Below are 17,376 nucleotides of genomic sequence, written 5' to 3'. Positions count from 1 at the left end.
GAACTCATAATTTTTTCTGCAAATTATTATTCTTTAGTCATGCATAAACTATAACACAGTGGAAAAGATAAAAGCATCAAATAGAAAAATAAAACCACGAAATAATTAAACACAAAGGACACAAATATTTTTGGTGGAAAACCCTCTCCGAGGAAAAAATTCACTCGTCGCTACTATGCTACTCAAATATTCATTATGATAAGAAAATTATTTACATAGAGTTACAACTAACTACTATTAAATGGATATCTCTTTCTCATGAAAATCTACCAACCACCATCTACTGGAAGCCACCATAAACAACGAACTTCACTCGGTTACTCCTAAACTATAAAATGACTCTACATACTACTATCTGCTAGAAGTCGTCGAATCCAGCGAGCCTCGTCCAGCTTCTTTCGAACTATCCAACTACCATTGGATTGAGAAAACTACTCACTTATATTAAATTCACCAGAGTCCAACTCCACTCCTCTATGTTGTTATTGTTTCATACATTTTCATACCAGAACCAAGAATTTCTCAACATGAGCACTACAGTAAGTTATCATCAAGGCACATAATAAAAAATGATATCCACACCACAAATTGCCACCCAATATCACCAACACTACATAAAATAAGCTAATCAATTCATGAACCAAAACCCTCTCTGAAACAAGTAGAAATGCTCACAACTGAACGTTGTGCTAAAAAAATAAACTAGAGAACATGTTGGGAGAAAATATTCTCCAAATACTCCTGTAATAAAACTTTATTTCACCTCCTCAATTGTTGTACAAAATATTTCTTGAAACATACTTTAACCAATTGCTACAACACCTAAAAACAACTTCATAAATTCTACATCATACAAAGATCACATCTTGCACACTCTTCTCCACTCTACAAGACACTCAACATACCAAGAGAATCAAGCATACTATCATTGAGCATCCTCCAATATATGGTTGGGCTGAGGTGCTCAACTCAATAATTACCAAGAACTACTATGCTCTAGAAACTTTGTTCATATACTTGATTTGATCCAAATTCAACTCATTGACTTGATCAAGCCACTAAATCCACTTCATGAAGGATATTGTCAGTGTTAATCATATTCTAGAGGCACATTAACCTTTTTCCGGCCTTTACAAGATGAGTCCTGAACAAGACAAGTTGGAAAAACAAATAAACACCCGATGTGTGCGAGGAATGCAAAAAAAAACATGTTTTAAACCATAGTCGTAGAGACAACACTAGATGATCTTGACTAGCCGCATGCATATGCCTGTTCCTAGTGATTGGAGCTTCTCAGCTGCATGCACAAGCTTGTTCCATGCAACTATGACAAAGGGAAAGAAAACTAAAACCAATTCAGGCCATACCTCTACAAAACTGTTAGACACCACCAAATCCATAGCACACCTCCAAGTTTTTGTGACAAGTCCGCAATTGATGACATAGGCCAAGAACGTCTGCAAAAATTCAATGACATGGAGGTTTTAGTCTGCCAAACTCCTCATCAAGTCCAACACCTCCAACTCCTCAAGAAAAAAAAAAACAATTTGTCCTGATCTAGGTGGATATTGGTGCCCACCTTCCTATTCCACTTGAACCCCCACCATTGTTTACTTTAGTTTGCTTAATTGTAGCACAATTTACTATTTTTGGCAGTTTTTCGGGTCTTGAAATTTAGGAGACGTTTTAAGGCCCTTAATGACATTTTTTTGGAAAACAAGCAAACATGAGACTCGATTGAGATTTATAGTTAAAAGTTATATTCCTTGGATAGATCTTTCTAGTGAGGTATTATACACATCAAACAAATATCATATGCCAAAGTTACAACCCTGAAGTTGATGTACCTATTTACCCCAACAAAGTCCACAATTTTGGCACTTCATCACTTATAATTAAATTTTTGGATGGTTAGGTTTTTTTGCTCTTATTTTGTTTAACATTTTACTAAAAAAATATAAAAGTAAACTCTTAAAATGATATCAAATCTTCACACAATCCCATAAACATATAAAAATGAATAAGATGCGATCATGCTTAAAAAAAAATATGTTAATGACTTAATGTAATACAAATACATTTATTAAAATGTCATAAACATTTTAGTATTTCAAGTAGTGTACATAAATGAAAAAAAAAGGACATTGAAAAATATTCATTTCAACTCAATCTGATAAGAGAAAATTGCTGGGAATCTTTATAATCGCATGCAGATACGCGGGTCATATGTTTTTGTTATGGCTCAACAATGAAGCATTGATCACTTAGAAAGTCTCAGAAAGCACACTGCTGACCTTCAGCTCTGTTATCTTATTGTAACGAGGAAAATTGGTTGTTGCTTTCAAATTAAGTTAAAAGATATTTTTTAATAAATTACCATGTGTAGGATTTATATATATTATTATTGTATATGATCTATTATTATTTATTTTTATTAGTGGGAAATATAGGAATTGGGTTCATTACAAAGAAAACAATTCATTTAATATATGGAAAGCAACACAAATCACATGTAAAATAAACTCCAATAGCATCTCCAACAATCGTATCCAAACTGACACAAGAAACAAAGGCCATGAATATAAATAAATAAATCTAAAATTTACTTAGATTTCTGAAAACTCTAATGGACAAAACATTGTTTTCATGGTGAATAAGCACGATAGATTGAAATTATTTTATTTTAAAATAATGTCAATTACATGTTTCATCCTCCAAAAGGTATAAACAGAATCAACAGTTAATATTCGTATAAACACAATCAAAAGTTAATAATTGTACTGTAAACTTTGCTTCATAATTGTTTGGATGCGCATAAAAATGTGTAAATTCGTAAAGGTAAAGAAGTGCTATCATTATAATAAAACCCTAAGGTATTTGATAAAAAAAATTTCATCATTTTTCAAATAAATTTTATTTTTAACAAATTAATTAAAATCGTAATCAATTTATTTATAATAACTAATAATCAAAATCGAAATAATTTGAGTTAAAATTTTGGCAGTCTACCCGCTTAGACACAACTGACTTGTGAACTTAAGTACGTGTGTACAATCACTGGCTCGTTTCAATTGATTGCCATAGTTGATTTACAGACAAGTCTCAATAAACCTATCGTGAACTTAAATACACGTATACAGTCACTGGTTTCTTTGCAGTTATTGCAGTCTACGTATATACTAACTGTCTTACTGTTTTTTTTTTTTTTCAATTCCCTAAACGAGGTCGGGAATTTTACATTTATTCCAACGGTGAAAGTGAATTTTTTGATAACGGTTAGGTTTAGAATTTCCAATTTATTCTAATCGTCAAATTGAAACCAAATTATAACGGTTTTTTCTTTTAATTTTAACTATTCATAATTTTATGTTTTATTTATTTTGTAATTATATGTTTTATTTGTTTTTAATACTTAAAATTATAGGTTCATGCAAACTAGAGTGTAGATTTATTTAAAATTTAAAATTTGTTGTAATGGATAAGCAAAAAAAATTGATATAACGTTTTTTTTTTCATATTTGTGTAATTATAAGTTTTTTTATAAATTTGGGTGGATTATCTGTAATGAAAATAAAGTGTTATGTGATAGGAGGTAAGATGTTTAAATTTATTAATTTATTTATTTAAAATATATATATAATTAAACACCACATTATAATGGTAATGATTGAACCCTCTGTCACACTAGCCCTTTGCTCATTTCTCTAGATACAAAATATATATTCTGAAAATGATAAATCTAAAATTTTTAATATATATTTTATGCAAATTATAACATTTTTGAGAATTATGTGTAAATTTTAGATAACGATAACTCGTAATTAGAATAACGGCCTGAAAACACCTTATCTACACGCAGAAGAGTCTAATGATCAACATCCAAGAAATTTGCCTCGAGCTCTTCATGAGTAAAGCATGAGCATCGAAGATGGAGAGGAGATAATAAGCAATACTCACGGGACTTGAAACAACGCTCGGATTTAATGACGAGAGGTCATCATCATACTTAGAAACAATGCTCGGCTCTAATGATGACAGGAGATCTAGCATCCTTCCTGGCCAGTTTGTCAATTGAACATGTAATCGATTAACCATTAATTGATGGAAAACTTTATTTCTCTTCAAAGTTAATATTTCTTTATAGATGTGGATTTAACTAAACCTTAATGGCAATCTTATTAAGCAGAAGCTTCTCAGAAAACAATGTGAAAACTATTTCTGTGCTTGATAAGTTGTAAACAACTATCTCTTACGGGTTCTATTTTATGGTCAACGAATGATTTCAACCAAAACAAATTGCTTTTTGAAACTTATTTCTCGGTATTTACTTTTTCATTCTTAATATGCAATTTGATAAGTAAAATAAATTGCTGTTTGTAATGCAATTTACTTATCAAATATGATTACTGAGTAGAAAGGTTTATTTTCTCGGTTCATTTTATAACTTAGTATGTAAGTTTTTCTGTGCTGAAACTGGAGTTGACACGTCTTTTCTTTTTTTTGTAAGCTTGATAGGACCTTTTCATTAATTTTCTAGCAAAAAGAAGGTTACATCCATATGTTTGAAGGTTAGGTGGCATCAACCTGCCTTGAGGGAAATCAAGTTTGTTGGCCACCTAACAACAAGATAAGTCATCCACAAACATAAAATAATAGGTCTTACAAGCTGCGCTATATATGTATGGGAGTCTTTGTTCTTCCTACTAGCTAGATACCTATAAACATAATTGATAATATGCGTAAATTGTTTAAACTTCTTCATACAAAACTATAACTAGGGGTGCACTTCCACTATTTATCATCCACTGAATCCACCCGAGTAGGGTCCTTCACGATGGAGCCTGATTGCTCCGTGTGGGGAATACAAGGGATGTACTACTCTATGCGGTTGAGGCGTCCATTATGTTGTTGCAATTGAAACTAGATCTTTGAAGCTCTTTAGTATAATCTGAATGTCCATGGGATGAGAAAGCATGTCAAGTGGAAACCGCTCCAAGGCTTTAGCCAGAATGCTCTTCATCATCCAAAATAAGTCGATTGTTTGTTTATATTGAGTGGATCTGCCACCAGTATGGCTAGGGTTAGGAATCAAAGTTTGCCACTCATCTAAATCGATTTCGAAACTCTCCTCAGTATGTTTTATCTCCTCTTCCCAATCTTCTATGAGCTACTTGACTTGAGTTGAATTGCCCAAGTGATATTCCTGAGTGGCTTCCTTAACAATTCTGGATGTCGATCTACGCCCATGCACAGTCCCCCTAGATAAGCTAGTTTGACTGGCCTGGCGAGGGGATGCTTTCCTCTGTTTCCTGGGGCCACAACCTCCTCGGCCTTCCCTTCCCTTACCAGAGGCAGGAACCATTTTTCTGCACCTGCAAATCAAATATTGACCTGTGTTTATATCTGGAGGTCCACCCAAACAGAATCTAAGCTTAGAAGCAAGACACTGCCAAGGGTCACTCCAGCCTTGAAGACCTACCAATGAAATTAGAAAAGAAACCAACGAAATAAGGAGTCAGCTTGAAAGCTTGCTATCAATCAACAACCAATAGGGCGTTACGATCCCATGTCTACCACTACTCCACTAATGCCCACAGATGGACCTAAACTGATGGACATAAACATCCACAGGCAAAATCCCAGAATGGTCTCAATGAATCTCATCTTTAATCAATTCGAACAACAAAACTATACGCTAGAGAAAGAAAGAACATTTGAGCCGTGAGATGCCCCTTGACCAAGACCCACACATAACCATGCACTGCAACCAAATGCAGTATACCCTTGTTGCCATGTTTGGATTGAAATGCCTAAAATCGGGCCTATACTAACAAACTAAAACATCCACAGTAAAAACCCCAGAATGGGCCAAATGAATCTCATCTCTAAGCAATTCGAGCAATAGGATTGTACATCGAAGAAAGAACGAACATTTGAGCTGAGATTTGCCCCTTGACCAGGACCCACACACAACCATGCAACATAACCATATACAATATAGCCTTACCGCTAAGATGGGACTGAGACTAGAAATTTCCCATAGTTCGACCTAGACCATGACACTATACCTACTAGGACTGAGCCAATGCTTACAAACAACAATGGCCATGTTCTGAGACCATACAAAAGTAGAGTACCCAAGAACCAAACAGACTTGACTAGAAACCAAAACCCTCACAATTTCAGAATAACCAAGGTAGGGATTGCAGCCACACCCAGAGCATCCCATCGACCTATCTACGTGTGAACCCATACGTGAGAGCCAAATCTCATAGACCCTAGACACAAGAACATAGAAAACTAACGACTCAACACATAGCATTCAGCAAACCATGCCACACTCTAGAGACATTCTATTCCAATCCCGCCAACCTACCACTGTACCATGCCTCCCAAATACCAGAGGACAAAGACAGCGAGACATATATACACAGGGAACAAAATTAAAAGTGGAGACATACCAGCGACCAAGTCCTTGACCAAAAAGATACTGAGTCAAGGTTTTCCACATAACAAATAGCCTAGACCAGATCCGAAACGAACGGAGCACACAGACCAATTTACCAAGTGCACCATTGGAGAAACTCACCTTCTCCACTAGCTTAATGGCTCTGCCACTTTCTGAGTTGGAATTTAGCCTTCAGATGTGCACTTCCACCTCTTCGAGTGTTGCATGCATGCGAAGGGTGGCATTAGATTTCATCCCCAGATCAGGCAAACACATGTCCCTTTTAAAACAAAGATAAAATAAACTTTAAATAGAAAAATAATGTGAGCTATAATAATAAAAAAAATAGTTTTTTATGGTTAAAATGTTTGAAGTGGTCTGAATATTTTACAGTTTGGTCCTCTATATTCCCTATATAGCATTCAAAAATAAAATTGAAACAATGAAAAATTACACATTATATTTTGCATTCTAAATAAAAACAATTGACCCATATCCGCATGGATCTTCATTCCTCGTCTCCTATCTTCTTGCAGAAACTCTATATCCCTGTTAACATGGTCTTACCCTTCAAATTTGATGGGTGGATTAAGTAGCAGGTTGGATTTCAAATTCAAACCCTGCCAGTCATTCTATTGAATCTTTTTCTTACTTGGCAAAGCTACTAACCTAATGTTTAGGTTGAGTTGATGAGATAGGTACCTCATTACATCACATAAATGAGGTGTGGGATTTAAAGCTTTAAAAGTAGATACTGAAGGGAAAAAAAAAAACATAATACTGAGGGGAAGAAAAAGGAAACATAACTCAATTGGCTATGTGGTTTTATAGAGAGTTATATATAAATAAATGAAAATTAATTATGAAAAATTATTTTATCTTAATTAAATATTCAATTTTGATCTTGATAATTAAATTTATTTATATATTTATAAACAATTTAAATAGTTACAGTTTAAGAATTAAAGAAGTAAAATAAAAATAAAACATTTGAATTGATTAAATCAACGAGAATAGTTTCATATAATGCCGAGACGCGTTTGAAAGCTTTGGCATTCCATGCGAAAACGCTCCTGGTTGTACCCCATACGAAAGCAAGGCCTGGTTGGACACTTGATGTGGCATTTGCTGCAGCATAGTTGTGTACTTTGCAAACATTGCATAGTGCTAATTTTATTTGGAATTAATCGTGTAGATTAACTGGCACTCTGATTAATGTTGCAGATTATTTGTTTAGGAATAGGGAATTAATAGTCTATTCAAGATAATGATAAAAGCTTGGATGTTAATTTATTTTACTAATCTTGGTGTCACTTAAAACTTAAACATTAAACATGTATAATAACTATGGGTCAGATTCAATTCATTCCCTGAATTAATAGTCTATTCAAGATAATGATAAAAGATTGGATGTTAATTGATTTTACATGTATAATATCTATGGGTCAGATTCAATTCATTCCTTGAATTAATAGTCTATTCAAGATAATGATAAAAGCTTGGATCTTAATTGACTTTACTAATCTTGGTGTCACTTAAAACGTAAACATTAAACATGTATAATAACTATGGGTCAGATTCAATTCATTCCTTGAATTACATTTGAGGAGAGGTGTTAGAGTAATTGTAAAACTCACCTGCCACCCTCAGAACTAACCTAAACACTATTTATATTTACATAGTAATATGTTTGTGTACACTGAATATGCCCATATTCAAATCGATTTGAGAGAATGGTTTATACCTGCACATCCTGTATAAAGTTTAAAAGATCAATAGAGCAGGAAGACCTCATGTACTTGTACGTACCTTGACGCAGACCATTCATGTATTAACGTCTCCCCTTACTCGCCGAGTCTCCGTTAAGTCTTCTGTATCTCTTTCTACTATTAGAAATATGTGCGTTCACGTGAATCAATGATTGACACACCCCACTTCAAATTGTTTGTTGTACCAGAGAACGAAGGACAAGTGGTAATTCGTGGAAGGGATGTGGTTTAACCAATTTGAATATCAAATCAGAGAGAATTATGTCCAGTAAAAATATTCAAATATAATAATTTAGGTTATATTATTTATTTATATATTTTTATAATAAAAATTATATATATATATATATATATATATATATATGCAAAGCAAAAGAACGGAGGAGATATGTATTCGTCCAAAACATTTTTTAATCTGCCTATCATAATCTTTGGCATTCCTGTAATCATGCGCGCCTTTAATTATTTAAGAGTGCAAAGTTCATAGATTCCAGTTCAGAATATATTTTAATCATAAAGGGATGATCATAACTACGTCACAGAATCTATGTGATATCTATATGCTTAGTTAATTATATATCATTGGAAGGAGCCAAATCCGAAAAATTAATTCAAAAACCGATTGAATGGAACGTTGAGACGTATGTCAGCTCAAGCATGCCTTTTTCATTGGTGATATGATCTGACGGTGAAAAGGGCACTTTGACTATTAAATATGGCTGTTTTCTATTTTTGGAATTTGTTGGTATTTTTTTTGGTCGAAAATGATTTTCAATTTTTAAATAATTTAGTATTTTTAATTTTCTTTTGCAACATTCAAATGGTATAAAATATATATTTCAAATTTACAAGTTTAATAAAATTTCGCTAAATTTTAAACAAAATTTAGAATATACTTAAAAAATTTTAAAATATATTTTTGACCTTAATATCTAAGCAAAGCAATGTAAAATTGCTACTTAATATTTATCTCTTATCTTTTACGTAAAAAGAAACTCATATATATATATATATATATATAATTTTGTATTAATATAATATTAAAAGTTAATGAAATTAAGATTTTATATACATCAAATTGGACTTAAGCTTTTATATATAGAATTTCATTTTAAATTTAAATTTTTATTTATTTTTTCTAGGTAAGACTAAATCTACTAATGGAAATATAATGTTGGGTCTAGGACATCCATATGACCATTTTAAACAACAAAACTAAAACGAGACTGCCCCGGGTGGGGAAACCAGTCCAAAGACGAGATAAGGATAAGTATCTTTTGCCCACGCAACACCTACATCTCCAAAACTCAAAATTTACTGTCATGGTGAATTTCAAAATTAATTGCTAAAATTAATAGTAGTAAAAGGATAAAAACTCAAAAGACCGAGCTGGACACTTGACCTGTCTGCGTGCAAATGCTAGGTGTCTTAGGACGGTGGCTTCTCTTCCACAATCGAACACCCATACTTCCCTGAATCAGTATCCTCTGCTTGCCTGCCACCCATAGCGTTGTGTGGCTCTCTGGCTTCCTCCTGAATGCCTTTGGATTTGCTGATGGATTTGCCACCCGATGCCTTCGGTCTGCTGGTGGTCGGCTGATCCTTGGCTTCCTGCTGATAGCTTGTGCTCGACACCCTCTGAACAGTGTCGTGAGGCGGAAGAACCAGGTTCTTCGTTGGGCTGTGGTCTAGTTCAATGCGTGTGCCAGCTTCCTCCCTGAATTCCATCGAGATGATGGCCATGACTACAGGTCTATCCATGGAGAAAAGGAAACGAAATTGAGCAAACTGGGTGGTAGCATTTAGATTGGGCGTCTGGGTGGCCTCATCAATTCGAAGAGTCTCACAGCGACAAGCTTGTTCTCTTCCGTTACGGGTAGCCGGATGATTGCCATGGAAGCAGGAAGAGGGAGGTCTAGGGGGAGGGGAAGTCGAAGTAAAGGGAAGCGGCGAAGGGGCCGAATGGCTCTTCCGTGGCTACCACCATGCCTGCTTCTCATGCAGTGACGAAAACGAGGGATATTGCTCTGAGAGGGCTGTTGCAGCGAGGAGTGAGCTGAGATGGCAGGGAGCGGGGCGAGAGCAGCAGAGGTAATATTGTAAATGACAGGGGGATTCAGATCATGGATAGAGGCAGGGGCCAAAGCATCAAATTGCAAGGTGCAGTGAATAAATTGGGAGAAATGAATACCATTTCCCAGGTCGACACAGCAGAGACGCCTGCAACGCCTCCCTGTTGCGGTGAGAGAGCTTGGCTCTGCTGCAGCAGGGTGGCAAGAGCAATTCAAAGGCAGAATGAAGGTTTGTTGAGTGCTTGACACCATGATTTTAAGCTTACAGGAGAGGTCTCGATTTGTGTAGTAGAATAATGATGCCAGCCGAGAGGCATACGCCTGCCCTAAATTCCCACAGGTGAGAGCGCAGACGACCATGTGGCTCGGCCACCTGCTAGGCCGACATTGTATCTGCATTAACTTCTCATCAACCACCCGCATCTAGGGGTGCTGCATCATTTTGCACCAGTGCAATATATTCCTGTTGATGAATGGCATCTTTAATAATATCGAGCGAACCAGTGTATAGAATTCAATCACTGGCCACCCCTAAATTTTCCAAGAGGTCAGCCACTTTGTTGCCGTCTCTCTTGATGTGTTTGAAGGTGATTTCTCTATTGGTTGCAAGCCATTGTTCAATGTGTTGTAAACGCGCTGCTAGTCTCCAGTTGCAGGACAACTTGTGTACTAGTGTTCCCTGTATAATTTGATTGGCCATATTGATGAGAATTTGTGAGTCTCCTTCAATTATTAAGGGAAGAAAGCCATGTTGCTGAGCGAGGTGAAGACCTTGCCACAATCCTTCCAGTTCAGCTGAGTTGTTCATGTCCCATCCTGTTGTGCCTAGGAAGAGTAGCAAAGGTTTGCCATCATGATCCCTAAAAATTCCTCCATGTCCTGCCTTGCCTGAATTTCCTTTGGAAGCGTCGTCAAAGTTTAATTGAGTGATTCCTAGAGGTAGAAGGAGTCATTTACTAGAATTTTGGTGAGGTAGGAGGGATCTACTAGGATTCTCTTGAGTCTGGATGATCCTAAGGTTCCAATTCTTCCAGATGGTCCATTCTTGCGGATCGGTGGGAAAATCATCATCGCTCCAAGTTTGGAGCGCTAGAGTTTCCTGAAGGTTGTTGCAGAGATTGCTCCAGATGATCTCTATGGGAGTGGTTTGATTCTTGAAGATACACCGATTCCTTTCCTTCCATATTGTCCAGATGAGGAGGCCTAGAACGATTCTCCATAAGGAATTAAGCAGGGGACTTTTGTACAGTTTTTTAGCCCAGTTGCGGATGGTTTTGGTAATGTCTTCTTTAACTCTACCATCTTTTTGACATCTGAAATTTGTTTTTTCCCAAAGTTTGTTTGCCAAATAACAGGAGTCCATGAGATGCTGAATAGTTTCCTCCTTTTGCTTGCAGTTGGGGCACCTTGAGGGGCCATGGAATTTTTTTTCCTTAAGTTGTCCCATGTGAGAATTCTCTTGTGACATAACAGCCATAGGAAAGTGGAGATCTTGGGCCATATTTTAGGAGACCAAACTTTGTCCCAGAGAGGGTCCTTGTTATTCTGAGTATTAATCAGAAGATTGTATGCCTCTTGTGTGGTGAAAGTCCCACGTGGTTTGTATCCCCAACGTAAGATGTCCTTTTCTTCAGAGAATCTGATTTTTCTATTGGTTAGTTCTGTGTCCAACTCCTTGTACATTAGCTCTGTCCCGTGCCTTATGATGTGCTCTGCTTTTTTCCATTGTCTATAACCATGATCGAGGGTGGGGGTCCAGTACTGATTGACCGTTTTCCATTGATGAGCATCCCCATCCTCTGTTTGTGGTGGTATGATTATGTTGTTGAGTCTGGGTCTTTGCTGCCAAGAATCCATCCAGAAGCGGGCATTGTTGCCGTCTCTTATTTCCCAGAAGTTGTGCTGATGGATCATGTTTCTGTGTTGTCTAGCTGCATTCCAAATAAGGGAGCCCTTTTCCATATCTATGAGTCTGATCAAGTCGTCAGTCAGTCTATTGTTAGCATATTTGGCTTTCCATAGGATCGCCCAAGGTGTCTGCGGAGCTGAAAGCCACTTCCACCAGATTCTTGCTCCCATGACTGCGTTACTATGTTGAGGGTCCTGAAGACCAATTCCCCCAAGGTTTTTTGGGAGGCAAACTGTTGCCCACTTGACCAATGCCCATTTGCGATTATGTCCAGAAGATCCCCATAAAAAGTTTCTTTGAAGATCTTTGATTTTTTTAAGCACCCATTTAGGCACTGCCAAAATAGAGAAGAGATAAAGAGGCATAGATTGCAGTACAGCCTTGATAAGAATTAGTTGACTTGCCATGTTTAGGGCTCTAAAAGTCCAGGAGGTGAGGCGGGCTTCAAGTTTGTCTAAGAGCAGTTGCCAGGAGGTGTGCTTGAGAGTAGAGTCAGTTAAGGGGGCACCGAGGTACTTGGAGGGGAGAGAGGCTACAGAGAATCCTAGAATGCGGGCTATAGAGATTTGAGTTATAGCAGGAGTGTGAAAAAAGAAGATTTGGGATTTAATGGTGTTGATGCTAGCTCCAGAGGCTGCTGAGAAATCGTCAAGGAGGGACTTGAATTTTCAGGCTTCTTGGACCAAAGGATGCCCAAATAACATGTTATCGTCCACAAATTGTTGGTGGGTAATGGCGGGGGAATTATGAAGGGATATACCTCTAAGTTGATGCTCCTGGAGAGCATGCTTGATGATGCTGCCCAGCCCTTTAGCCATAAGAACAAAGAGAAAAGGGGAGAGGGGATCTCCTTGACGGATGCCTCTTGTGGGTTGAAAGGGGGTGGAAGGAATTCCATTGACCAGGATGGAGAAGAAAGAAGAGGAGATTAAGCTCATGACCCATCGAACCCAAGCATGTGAGAAACCAAAGGTTGTCAGCATTTTTTGAATGTACATCCAACTCAACTTATCAAAAGCTTTTGAGAGGTCGATTTTAAGAAGCATACCTACTTTTTTGAGGTACTTGAGAGAGTGGATGATCTCATGGGTGAGGATGATGCCGTCTATGATTTTCCTTCCTTCCACATAGCCCGATTGTTCTGACGAGATGAGCAGGGGTAGCAGTGGCTTCAATCGGGAAGCCATAACTTTAGATATGATTTTGTAGATGACATTGCAAAGGTCTATTGGCTTGAATTTGTCTGGAGTATTAGAATGATCCTCTTTGGGGATGAGCGTAATGAATGTTGCATTTAAAGAGGGGAGCATCTAATGGAGGGTTCTAGATTCTTCCACTACCTTCAGGGCTTCATCTTTGATAACATCCCAGAATCTATGAAGGAAGTTGGAGGTAAAGAGACCGGACGAAGGAGCAATTGATTGTGATCATCTGTTATCACTTTCAGTATGTGTGGGAGAATCTTTTCAATTGCTGGTTGTCTGTTGATATCAGGTTCTTGATGGACCATTTTGAAGTGCTTAAGGAGTTCTTTTTCAATATCCTCATGTTCTTCCAATCAGTCTCCCTACTGATTTTGAATTTGGGTGATGTTGTTATGCATTCGCCTCTGGATGGCAGTACGATGAAAGAATTTTGTATTCCTCTCGCCCTCCTTTAACCATCTTATTCGGGATTTTTGTTTCCAGAGGATTTCCTCTTGTTTCTCTCTTTCTATGATCTATGTCTGAAGGTTCTTTTCCTGTTCTATGAGAGCTTCAGTCCTTCCTTCAGTTATGATGGTTTGCTGGATTTTCTCCATTTCCTGAGCAAGGCCTTTTTGAGCTTGGAAAATGTTTCCAAAGGTGGCTTGGTTCCACTGTTTGATATGCGCTTTGAGGAATCTAAGCTTTTGCTGGAATTGAAACATTTTGGAGCCTGCTGGGGGATGAAAACTTTTCCATGCATTCTGAACTAGATCATTGAAATTTGGATGTGTCAACCAGAAAGATTCAAAGTGGAAGGGTCTTCGAGTGGAATTTCCGGGTCTTTGCCATTGAAGCGAAATGGGCCAATGGTCCGATCCTGAAAGTGGCAAAATTGAGGCTGAAAGGTCTCCTCCCAGGTGGATAGCATTATCTGAAATCAGAAATCTATCTAGCCGTGAAGCAATCTGATGGGGACCGGATCTTTTGTTATTCCAGGTATAGATTCCATTGTTGAAAGTAGGTCAATTAGCCAGTTGTTTTGAATGAACTCCTTGAAGTGCTCACTTTCATTGTCCAGTCTGATTTAGCCTCCTCTTTTTTCCTCTAATTTAGTGATCATATTGAAGTCACCCCCCGTTATCCAGAGTGGATGAATCCATGTGGCATTGAGCAGCATGAGCGTGTCCAGAATTGTTGATTTGTCCACAACAACTTGTGGAAAATAAACATTGGTGAGGTGACCATGCACATTGGTCCCTATGATATGGAAGGTAGCTTGTATGAAGTGATGGTTTGCATGGAAGTTCGTGAGCGTAATGGCCTGTGCATTCCATGCTATTGCTAATCCTCCCGAGGCTCCTATAGCGTCCACTGCAATTGTATGGCTACCTGGCCAGGCTTTTGAAAGAATGGTACTGAGAAAAGTACTGTTACATTTTATTTCTTGCATGAAGAAGATATGAGGTTTCTCCTTCTGTATCATGTTTTTGATCATTCTGTATTTCCCAGGGCCGTTTAGCCCTCTTAAATTCCATGATGTGAGCTTCATGGTTCAGGATTGGGGAGCGGCCTGTAGTACTTTGTCAGTTTAGAATATCTACCAGATTCTACCAACATTTCCCCGATGAGGATGGTTCTTTGTAAATCTGTCTTTCTCCCTCTTTTCTTGGTGTCTTTGGGCAAGTTCTTTCCATCCCACTGACTTCCTGGTTGAATTCCTAAAGATCATTGTTGATGTGCTATGGATAGGATGACCTCTAGAATTTCTAGCTGTCTTGCCGGAATTTTATCAAATTATTTCTTCTTGCATGCTTGCTCAAGGCCAAAAATGTCCAAGTCTCCTAAGTTGATACTTTCAAGCTCTTCTTCCATCTGCTTGGGTTCACTGCTCTCCGCCAAGATGTCATCTGCATGCTTGGGATCAATCAAAAAGGTATCGATGTCCATACCATTGGGTTTCTAAGCTGATTCTTTAATGGAAGAAGAGATGGGGCTCAAGGATTTGGGCAGGAGTGGAATCAGAATGAGGGATGACGGAGGGCATTTTGGGAAGCTCAGAAGAGTGCATGGAGGGATCAGAGACCAAAGAGGTAGGCTGAGCTAGAATATCGAAGTTGTTGCTAGTAGAGGGATTAAAATTACTGGCAGGGGGATTTTTGGGTTGTGAAGCAGGCTTTTTATGGTTCCTTTTTCGAGAGTTCACTTTTGTAAAGCCATCTGGATCAGTATGCCCTGAGGAGGCATTGGAAGAGGGCTTTGCATTAAGCGGGCAATCACGGAATAGATGTCCATGCGCATGACATTTTCTACACCTAAAGGGGACATGTTCATAATCTATTGTCTGAATCCACTCAAAATCATCATGAAATAGACTTACCGAGTCCGGAAGAGCTTTGTTCAGTTGCATGTAGACACAGATGCGGGCATAGGAAGTATACCTTCTGAGTTTTGTTTCTTCTGCAATTTTTATAAACTCTCCCAGGCCGTTTCCAATATCTCTTAATGACTCTTCATCCCAATACTCCAGTGGCAGGGAGTATAACCGGATCCAGACTGGTGCCGAGCTCAGATCTTCTTTGTCCGGGTTGAATCTTTCGATCCAATCACGTAGATACAGACCTGCAGCGTTGAAGAAATAAGGGCCGTCGTCGATGACCCTGTTTCGATCTTCGATACAGTTGAATATCGCTGTAAAGAACCCCTTTGGTCCTAGCTGCAGATTGATGTGCCCTTTTGGTTTCCATTTGGCTGCTATCCATCCCTGTAAGGCTTTCTCTGTTGGCCAAAACCCAATAAATTTCCCAATGAGTGCATGATCTTTCATGAACTGGATTTGGGTGTTGATTCGTTGACTGGGCAATTCAATCTTTGGTCGTTCTGCTGCTACAGGTTTGCAGGTCACAGAGGTTACTTTGGGCATTTCATCTTCTCCTGCAGAGTTTTGCTGCCTGTCCTGGGGTATAGCTTCTGTTTCCTATGGTCCACTCTGTATATCAGGCTTATTCTGATTTGTCTGTGTCTGCGAGGTGGAGGCCTTGTTAGATCTATTCTTGGCTAGAAGCGCAGGGTTCACCATGGGGGGAGGCCCAAAGTCCTCCCCCGACAGGGTTGCCATTGAGGTGGTACTAATAACGAGCGTGTGTAGTCGTCAGAAGTTTCAGAGTCAATGATCCAGGGGCACCGTGCTCAGAGCAGGGCTCCATTGCAGAGTTTGGGTAAACCCTAGATCTCCATGTACAAGCAATGTTGATTCTTCGATCTCTATATAACCCTATAAAATATGAAATATTAATCAGAAAGAACTATGAAATATTCCCAAACAAGGTTGTAGAGGGGTTGTAGAGATATTAACCAGAGAGAATTTTAAAACCAAAAACCAAATCTCTACTCACCTTTAACTTTAAATTTAAAAAATGTAAGCAATTTTATTTTAAGTTTAAATTTTAAAAACCTAATCGCTCATATAATAGAATGGAAATAAACCCAGGGCTAGAGATTTTGTATTTATCGATTCCCTATAGATGATCTTAATAATCACATATTCTTGCATCACAAGTAATTAAATTGTAATTCAAATTAGAAATTAAATATTACTTCCCAAATAACTTTAATATACCAAAGTCAATAAGTATTTTCAAATTTCTCCATTAAAACAAGCCATTGACAATTGTCTTAATGTTTCTCTCTTTTCTTCTTATTCATAATTATCTTCATACTCATATTTAAAAATAACTCTTAATTTACCTATCTTATCTTTTATAAAAGCTCTCGTCACCTCTTTTCATTTAAGCTTTTTTTGGTCAATAACTTAGTGAAAAACAAATGTTATAACTTCAATAAAAAAAAGTTATAAACTAAAATAAAAATAAAATATTTATAAAAAGCTATGGTTTTTAGGCAAAGTGGAATAGATAAGCCATGGTATTTAGCCATAGTATATTCATTGTATTATAACAAAGTAGATTTACAACTTAAAATATCCATTGTAAAA

Source organism: Pinus tabuliformis, chromosome 6, assembly GCF_031772625.1.
Source record: "Pinus tabuliformis cultivar Carrire ecotype Pingquan chromosome 6, CPIR1, whole genome shotgun sequence".
In the NCBI taxonomy this organism is placed as follows: domain Eukaryota; kingdom Viridiplantae; phylum Streptophyta; class Pinopsida; order Pinales; family Pinaceae; genus Pinus; species Pinus tabuliformis.
Note: the sequence above shows the minus strand (reverse complement) of the source record.